Source organism: Schistocerca cancellata, chromosome 4, assembly GCF_023864275.1.
Source record: "Schistocerca cancellata isolate TAMUIC-IGC-003103 chromosome 4, iqSchCanc2.1, whole genome shotgun sequence".
Lineage (NCBI taxonomy): Eukaryota > Metazoa > Arthropoda > Insecta > Orthoptera > Acrididae > Schistocerca > Schistocerca cancellata.
In genome coordinates this window covers 821,327,326-821,337,726 of record NC_064629.1, presented here as the reverse complement: position 1 = coordinate 821,337,726, position 10,401 = coordinate 821,327,326, and the positions used below count along the sequence as shown (strand labels likewise).

General features: G+C 27.0%; 1 long non-coding RNA gene across 1 annotated transcript in view; it reads right to left on the bottom strand.

The window, feature by feature from the left end:
* Positions 1-775: 775 nt before the first annotated feature.
* The window catches only part of LOC126184848 (uncharacterized), a 133,728-nt gene continuing 124,102 nt past the window's right edge, over positions 776-10,401 (bottom strand). Inside the window, exon 2 of the long non-coding RNA XR_007536890.1 lies at positions 776-946. This is a non-coding gene — a long non-coding RNA (uncharacterized LOC126184848). The remainder of the gene's footprint in view (positions 947-10,401) is intronic.

Here is a 10,401-nt window from a genome sequence, read left to right as displayed (position 1 = left end):
CTTTAAAAATCTGCTCAGTGAGCAGGCCAGACCTCAAAGTATTTTCAAGAGGACATGTTTTTGATAAACAGGCGGAAATCAATATTGCCTAGTTCCTTATAATAAATTCACAAGGTAAAAATTATATACAAATAAATATACTAATTCTATCATTATTACAAAAATTTTAAAATAAAATAAATTATCTTAATAAAAAACCTAAAGTAATTATAAAATCAAAATAAAAAATAATGAAATAAAACGTAATCTTAAAGATAGCTGGTTTAAAGCTTAGTATTATATTTTATAAAACAAATTATAGGTTATTAATTTCAAAGCTTATCCCTTAAAGAATAAATAAGTTAATATTTATAGTTAAAAAATTAAATAAAAACAATTAACTTCAAAAAATTAAATTTTTTCTTAAGAAACTAGATATCTTGGGAAACGATTAACATCTCATTTCTATAAATAATTTAATAATAATTATGATACATTAATTATAAATTATTTATAAATCAACCCAAATCGAGACAAGCAAAATAAATACTAAAATTTTGATAAACCCTGATACAAAAGGTACGATAAATAAAATCTACTTTTAAAAATTTAAAATAATATTTCATAAAACAATTACAATTCTACAAAATATACTATGACAAAATTCAACAAAATTATTTTTATTAAATAATTAAATAAACAAAAATTAAATATAATAAAATAAATAATCAAGATATCCTGATTTGCACAGAAAAATTTTCAGTTTAAATGAAACACTTTACTAATAAGTTATATCTTGAAACTCTTACTAGATACACTTTCCAGTACATCTACTATGTTACGACTTATCTCATCTAAATTGAAGCTAAATTAAAACAATAAAGTAGAGTAAATCGTGTATTATCAATCACTGGGTAGGTTCCTCTGAATGGAATGAGATACCGCCAAATTCTTTGGGTTTAAAGACCTTAACTAATAGTACCCTGGTAAATATAATTAACATTTAAAATAATAGGGAATCTAATCCTAGTTTATTATTTAAATTTCACAGATTCATAAAAAGAGCTATAAATAAATTTTAACATTTCACCTTACAAATTTATATTTTAACCCTAAAAATATAAACAACTGTTTTAACCAATAATATTCACTTGTATCAATCGTATAACCGCGGCTGCTGGCACGAATTATGCCGATACTAAATCAATTGCTAAATCCAAAATCACTTGATAATTAAATCAAATTACTGCAAAATAGAACATTTAGTTTAACAAAACTTACATATAATACAAAGAAAAAGTGAATAAATAAGCAAGAATAAAACTTTTGGAAACAAAATAAGAAATTCAAAAAAAATTTTAAATAAGAAAAAATAAGAGATTCAAATATTTAAAGAAAAAAAAAGAAAAAAACACAAATAGTGACAAAAAAAAAAGAAACGCGCCCTCGAATGACCACAACAAATTCTCTATTATATATAAATAAAGATTAATATGGAACATGTATACCAATAAATGTATTATATTCTTTCTTATTTAGTCTTTCTTTTCACTAATAATAAAGAAAGATTAAATAATATAATAAATATATTTTATACAACTATGTAAATTAATGTAATATGTTATTAATATAAAATTAACTTTATATTAAGTTAACTTAAATAATAATTAATTAAATAATTTAATTATAGAAAATGTATTTAATTATATTATTATAATTAATATAATTATCTATATCAATATAATATTTTATATTTAATAATTTAGATTATATTTATTATATCCAATTATAATAATATTTAATATTAATTTACATATTATTATATAATTTATAATATAATAATTTCTTTTAAGCTAAAAACATAAGTAACTATAATCATAGGTAAATAAATGTATTAAAATAATCATTTAATAATAATAAAATAACATTATAAGTATTTAAATTTAATTAAATGTAATATATTAATATAAATTATTTATTGTATATAATATATAATATTTGCTGAAGTTATACGAACCGAGATAAATTAATTAGAAATAACCAAAATAATACATAAACAAATTTTCAAAAAATATTTTTAATTTGTATATTAAATAAATAAAAAATAAAAATGAAGTGCCTGATTAAATGGTTACCTTTATAGAGTAAATAAAGTAAATAAAAATTACCTTCATTAAAAATTGCATAAGACAGAATCAAACTACCTCCTTTAGTATCAAAAACTAACGTGCATCATACACCTTAATGTAAAAAGGTAAGCTAAACAAGCTAATGGGTTCATACCCCATTCATAGAGGTATCAATCCTCTCCTTTTTAATGACCAAGAACTCTACAACACTTCTCTTCCTATCAACATTAAAGATAGGAACGATCCTGTCCATTTCATCAAACTCCTGATTTGGAGTTTGAATAGGACTTGAGATCAACTTACTTTCATTTATTCCGCTCCTAACAAGAAATAAAAATATAATAATAAATGAATCATCAATTAAATATTTTATTGTCCAAGCAATAGCATCGACAATACTATTATTTTCAATTTTGCTGATTCAAATAAAATATCCAATAGGATGAGAAACCGAATTTATTCCATCAATAATAATCAGATCTAGATTATTATTAAAGATCGGGGCTGCACCTTTCCATTTCTGATTTCCAGAAGTAATAGGAGCTTCAAGATGAAATAACTGTTTAACACTAATAACATGACAAAAAATTACCCCTATAATGGTGTTATCTTATTGTATTCAATTAAGAACTTTCATTTGAACAATTATCATTCTAAGAATTATTATTGGGGCAATAGGTGGTTTAAATCAAACATCTCTACGACAACTTCTAGCATATTCCTCAATTAAACATTTAGGGTGAATAATTAGATCTCTAACAGTTAGAGAAAACATCTGAGAACTATACTTTATTATTTATTCTCTATTAAGATTAATTATGGTCTTATTATTTAAGCAAATAAATTTATTTTTTATAAACCAAATTTATTCAGCCAGAAATATAAAAACTGAAATTAAATTCATAATATTTTTATCTCTTCTATCCCTAGGTGGCTTGCCACCATTCCTTGGATTTCTACCAAAATGAATTGTAATACAATCATTAATAGAAAATAACATAACAACTATTATAACCATTATGGTTGTATTAACCACAATTACACTTTATTATTATATACGTATTAGGTTCTCAGCCCTAATTATGTCATACACAGAAAATTCATGATCTATAAAAATGAAGTCTCAAAAATCAAGAATTATTCTCCCTATGACAGTAATAATTTCAACAATAGGATTGATCTCAACATCAACCTTAATCTCATTATACTAAGGACTTAAGTTAACTAAACTAATAACCTTCAAAGTTATAATTAAAAGAATAATCTTTTAGGCCTTAGTAAAATTTCACATCTCTAGAATTACAGTCTAGAATCATAATTGAATATAAGGCCTAACCACATGGTAAGAGAGAAACATCTCATAAGTAGATTTACAGTCTACCACCTCAAATTCAGCCATCTTACTGCAAAAATGATTATTCTCAACAAACCATAAGGATATTGGTACTTTATACTTCTTATTTGGAGAGTGAGCAGGAATAGTAGGAACATCAATAAGAATACTTATTCGTGCTGAACTCGGCCAACCAGGATCTCTAATTGGAGATGACCAAATCTATAATGTTATTATTACAGCACACGCATTTGTAATAATTTTCTTTATCGTAATACCCATTATAATTGGTGGATTTGGTAATTGGCTCGTACCATTAATAATTGGTGCACCAGATATGGCATTCCCACGAATAAATAATATAAGTTTTTGATTACCACCGCCTTCACTAACCCTTCTTCTTACATCTTCTATAGTAGATAACGGTGCTGGTACAGGGTGAACAGTTTACCCTCCTCTTGCAGGAGCTATCGCACATGGGGGAGCATCTGTAGACCTGGCTATTTTCTCACTTCACTTAGCAGGTGTATCATCTATTCTTGGTGCAGTAAACCTCATTACAACAGCAATTAATATACGATCAGAAAGTATAACTCTAGATCAAACACCTTTATTTGTATGATCCGTAGCTATTACAGCTCTTCTCCTCCTTTTGTCGCTTCCAGTATTAGCAGGAGCTATTACTATACTACTAACAGATCGAAACTTAAATACATCATTCTTGGACCCTGCGGGAGGGGGTGACCCAATTCTATATCAACACTTATTCTGATTCTTTGGGCACCCAGAAGTTTACATTCTAATTCTTCCAGGATTTGGAATTATCTCTCACATTGTATGTCAAGAAAGAGGAAAAATTGAATCATTTGGAACACTAGGTATAATTTATGCTATATTATCAATTGGACTAATAGGATTTATTGTATGAGCACATCACATATTTACAGTAGGAATAGATGTTGACACACGAGCTTACTTTACATCAGCAATAATAATTATTGCTGTACCTACAGGAATTAAGGTATTCAGATGATTAGCTACACTATATGGAACTAAATTCAAATTCAATCCACCACTATTATGAGCTTTAGGATTTATTTTTCTATTTATAATTGGTGGACTAACAGGGTTAGTATTAGCAAACTCATCACTTGACATCGTATTACATGATACATATTATATAGTAGCCCACTTCCATTATGTATTATCTATAGGAGCAGTATTTGCTATCATAGGAGGTGTTATTCAATGATACCCATTATTTACAGGATTAACTATAAATAACACATGATTAAAAATCCAATTCACAATTATATTTATTGAGGTAAACTTAACATTCTTCCCTCAACACTTCCTAGGATTAGCAGGAATACCACGACGATATTCAGATTATCCAGATGCATATACATCATGAAATGTAGTATCAAGAATTGGATCTAGAATTTCTATTGTAGGAATCATTATATTTATTGGAATTATATGAGAAAGAATGGTTACAAACCGAGCAATCATATTTAGAGCTAATATAAGAAGATCAACAGAATGATTACAAAATAACCCGCCTGCAGAACACAGCTACTCAGAACTACCATTAATCTCTAGATTCTAATATGGCAGATTAGTCAATGTTTTGACTTACACCATCACAAATTAATATTATTTGAAATAAACTAAACTTAACCTTACACAATGAATTTAAAACATTACTAGGACCAAATTCATTTAATGGAACAACATTCTCTTCATTTCAATCTTTATTATAATACTATTTAATAATTTCATAGGATTATTCCCTTACATTTTTACTAGAACAAGACATTTAGCGTTAACATTTGCAATCGCTCTACCTATATGATTAAGATTTATGTTATTTGGATGAATTAATCATACCAACCATATATTTACACACCTTGTTCCGCAAGGAACACCGCCTGCATTAATATCATTTATAGTATTAATTGAAACAATTAGAAATGTCATTCGACCAGGTACATTAGCAGTACGACTAGCAGCAAATATAATTGCAGGACACTTACTATTAACATTACTAGGAAATACAGGACCATCCATAGCAATAAACTTAATTTCACTATTAATTATTGGACAAATACTTCTATTAATCCTCGAATCAGCAGTAGCAATAATTCAAGCTTCTGTTTTCTCAATTTTAAGAACTCTATACTCTAGAGAAGTATACTAAACCTATGTTAACAACTCACTCAAACCACCCATTCCACTTAGTAGATTACAGACCTTGACCATTAACAGGAGCAATTGGAGCAATAGTTTTAGTATCAGGATTAGCAAAATGATTTCACCTATTTAACATTAACTTATTTATAATTGGATTTGGAATTACCTTACTAACTATAATCCAATGATGACGAGATGTAGTACGAGAAGGAACATACCAAGGACTACATACGGGATTTGTATCAATTGGATTACGATGAGGGATAATTTTATTTATTGCATCAGAAGTACTATTCTTCGTTTCATTTTTCTGAGCATTTTTTAGAAGTAGACTTGCACCTACTATTGAACTAGGAATATTATGACCTCCAATAGGAATCCAACCTTTTAATCCTATACAAATTCCATTACTTAATACAGCTATTCTTTTAGCATCAGGAGTAACAGTATCATGAGCACATCATAGTTTAATAGAATCTAATCATACTCAAGCACTACAAGGATTATTCTTCACAGTATTACTAGGACTATACTTCACTATACTTCAAGCATATGAGTATTGAGAAGCATCCTTCACCATTGCAGACGCAGTTTATGGATCAACATTCTTTGTTGCAACAGGATTCCATGGGCTACATGTAATTATTGGAACAATCTTTTTATCAACATGTCTAATTCGACATTCAATAAACCAATTCTCACCAAGACAGCACTTTCGATTTGAAGCAGCAGCATGATACTGACACTTTGTAGACGTAGTGTGATTATTCTTATATATCTCCATTTATTGATGAGGTAGATAATTGTTTTTCTAGTATAAATAGTACATTTGACTTCCAATCAAAAAGCTTGATATTAATCAAGAAAAACAATCCTAATTTTATCTACAAGAATTTTTATTACATTTATTATTCCAATAATTGTTATAATCCTTGCAACAACACTATCAAAAAAATTAATTAATGACCGAGAAAAAAGATCACCATTTGAGTGTGGATTTGACCCAAAAAGATCAGCACGAATACCCTTCTCACTTCGATTCTTCTTAATTGCAGTAATTTTCTTTATTTTTGATGTAGAAATCGCACTAATCCTTCGAATTGTAATTATTTTTAAAACTTCAGATATTATAATCTGAACAATATCAACAATATTTTTTATCATAGTTTTTACTAGGAGGACTATACCATGAATGAAATCAAGGAGCCTTACAATGAGCAGAATAAAGGGTTGTAGTTAACTATAACATTTGGGTTGCATTCAAAAAGTATTGATATAATCAATCAACCTTAAATTGAATAAGAAGCGAAATATTGCAGTCAGTTTCGACCTGGAAGGTTGGTAAATAAAAATACCCTTATTCTTATTAATTGAAGCCAAAAAGAGGCGTATTACTGTTAATAATATAATTGAACTATAAAGTTCCAATTAAGGAAATGTAAAGTCAATATGAAAGCTGCTAACTTTTTATATTAGCGGTTAAATTCCGTTAACATTTCTAAAATTTATATAGTTTAAATAAAGCATTACATTTTCACTGTAAAAATAATATATTTATATTTATAAATACCTAAAAGTAAAATACTTCCTTAACATCTTCAGTGTTACGCTCTAATCATAAGCTATTTAAGTAAACGAAAAATAATACCACCAAAATAAACATTCAAAAAATAAATGTTAAAAGATAAATCTTAAAATTAGAATCATATCAACCTTGTATATAACCAATTAAATAAATAAATAGTCTATATAAACCTTGACCACCAAATTATTCACCCCAACCATAATCAAATGATTTAGATGAATAATAACCCAATTTTAAAGGAATATATCTAATAAACTTAGTTGAAAGAAAAGGTATAAACCACATAGAACCAGAAAATCTGACAAAAGAAAGTATACTTAAAGAAAATAAATTTTGAGAAAAATCAAAATTAGAAAAAAGATAACCTAAATAAGCACCCAAAACAACTACAGTAATAGTTAAAAACTTTAAATAATAGGGCAAAGCAATAACATGAGAAATAGGAAGTATTAATCAAGACAAAAGACTACCACCAAAAACAGCAACAAATAATAAACCAATCATACCAAACGAAATATAATAACCCTTATCATCAAAAGAAAATCTAGAATAAAAATTATTGTCACCAGACATTGAGTAATAAAAAAAGACTAAAAGAATAAGAAGCAGTTAAGCCAGTAGAAAAGAAATAAAGAAAAAAATTAAACAATTAATTCATCTTAAACAAACCATTTCAAGAATTAAATCCTTTGAATAAAAACCAGCTAAAAATGGTACACCACACAAAGACAAACTAGAAACATTAAAACAAACTGAAGTTAAAGGCATAAAATTAACAATAGAACCTATAAAACGAATGTCCTGAGAATCCTTTAAATTATGAATTATTGAACCTGCACACATAAACAATAAAGCCTTAAATAAAGCATGAGCTAACAAATGAAAAAATTCAAGTTTTGGGTAACCTATAGCCAAAATTCTTATTATTAAACCAAGCTATCTTAAAGTAGAAAGAGCAATGATTTTCTTCAAATCAAATTCAAAATTCGCCCCTAAACCAGCCATAAATATAGTTATACAACCAATTAAAAGCAAAAACCAACCACAATTATAAGTATCTAATATTGGTCTGAAACGAATTTATAAATAAATACCAGCAGTAACAAGCGTAGAAGAATGAACCAAAGCAGAAACAGGAGTAGGAGCAGCCATAGCAGCAGGAAGCCAAGAAGAAAAGGGAATTTGGGCTCTTTTAGTTATAGATGCTAAAACAATTAATATAGTAATTAGCTTTATTTCAAAAGAATTAGAAATAAAATCATAAAAATAAATGTAATTTCAACCACCAAAATTTAATATTCAAGCAATAGAAATTAAAATAGCAACATCACCAATACGATTAGAAAGTGCCGATAATATACCCGCACTATAAGATTTCACATTTTGGTAATAAATAACTAAACAATAAGAAACTAAACCTAAACCATCCCATCCTAATAAAATTCTAATCAAATTAGGACTAATAATTAAAAACCCTATAGAAAGAATAAATATTAAAACAATAATAATAAAACGATTTATATTTTTTTCTCCCGATATATAATCCTCTCTATAATAAATAACCAAAGAAGAAATATATATAACAAAAGACATAAAAATAAGAGACATTCAATCCAAAATTAAAGTCATAACAACCATAGAACCATTTAAATTAAAAAGTTCTCATTCAACAAAAACTCTATAATCAATTATTAAATAATAAATACCCAAAATAAAAATTATAGTTCTAGAAAAAAATAAAGAAATAAAACTCCAAGAACAAATAGAAAACAAATTCACAGCCTAAGATGAAAAAAAATCATATCATTGATTCCACAAAACAACATTTTTAATTAAAATACTTAAGCAACCTAAACAAAAAAAATACTCCCCCTTTAAACAAAGAATGTTTAAAGGTAATCAATGTAAAAGTAAAAGATGATATTCACGAAAATAACCAAGAGAACAAGTATAAACACCAGAATAATAATTACCATGTTGAGAATAAGAATACATGTATAAAGTATAAACAGCTCTAAAAGAAGACAAAAAAATTAAAGCAAAAAATCTAAAAGAAGATCAAGACATAATTCTATTTAATAATCTAAGTTCACCTACCAAATTTAAAGAAGGAGGAGCAGCCATATTAGAAGAACTCAAAAGGAATCATCATAAAGCCATTCTTGGTATCAAATTAATTATACCCTTGTTAATTAATAATCTTCGTCTACCTAAACGCTCATAAATAATATTAGATAAACAAGATAAACCAGAAGAACACAAACCATGACCAACCATTAAAGAAAGAGAACCTATACAACCCCATCAATTCATAGTCATCAACCCTCTAATAACTATTCTTATATGAGCAACAGAAGAATATGCAATTAAAGACTTTAAATCAACCTGACGAAAACAAATAAATCTAACAATAACCCCACCAGATAAACCTAAAGACAATCAAAAATAATTAAACTTTAACCCCAAATAAGAAATAACCTTCATAACACGAAAAATACCATAACCACCTAACTTTAATAAAACACCAGCAAGAATCATTCTACCTGAAATAGGGGCCTCAACATGAGCCTTAGGAAGCCATAAATGAACCAAAAATATAGGCATCTTAACTAAAAAGGCAAGAATTATAAAAACATAAAATATAAAATAATAAGAACCAAAATCAACCACTAAAGGAAAATACAAAGTATTAGAAAAATCATAAACCCTAAATAAAACTAATAATAAAGGCAATCTAGCAACCAGAGTATAAAAAATTAAATAAACACCAGCCTGTAAACGTTCAGGTTGATAACCTCAACCTAAAACCAAAATTTAAGTAGGACGTAATCTAGCCTCAAAAAAAAATATAAAAAGAAAGAAGACTCAATCTAGCAAAAGAACAATAAAGCATAATCATTAAAATTAAGACCATAAAGCCAAAAAAGTTAGAATGGTAAGAACTTAAATAAACTGAACCTCTAGCAGTAATTATTAAAGAACAAATCCAAAAACTAAGCAAAATCAAACTAAAAGAAAAATAATCAACACCAAAATAATATCTAATCATATTCAAATCCGCATATGAATAAACACAAACCATAAAAACAAATCTAGACATAAACATTAAAGAATGAACCAATCATCAACAATTATTAACCAAACAAAGAGGGATCAAAAAAATAGTTATAAATAAATACTTT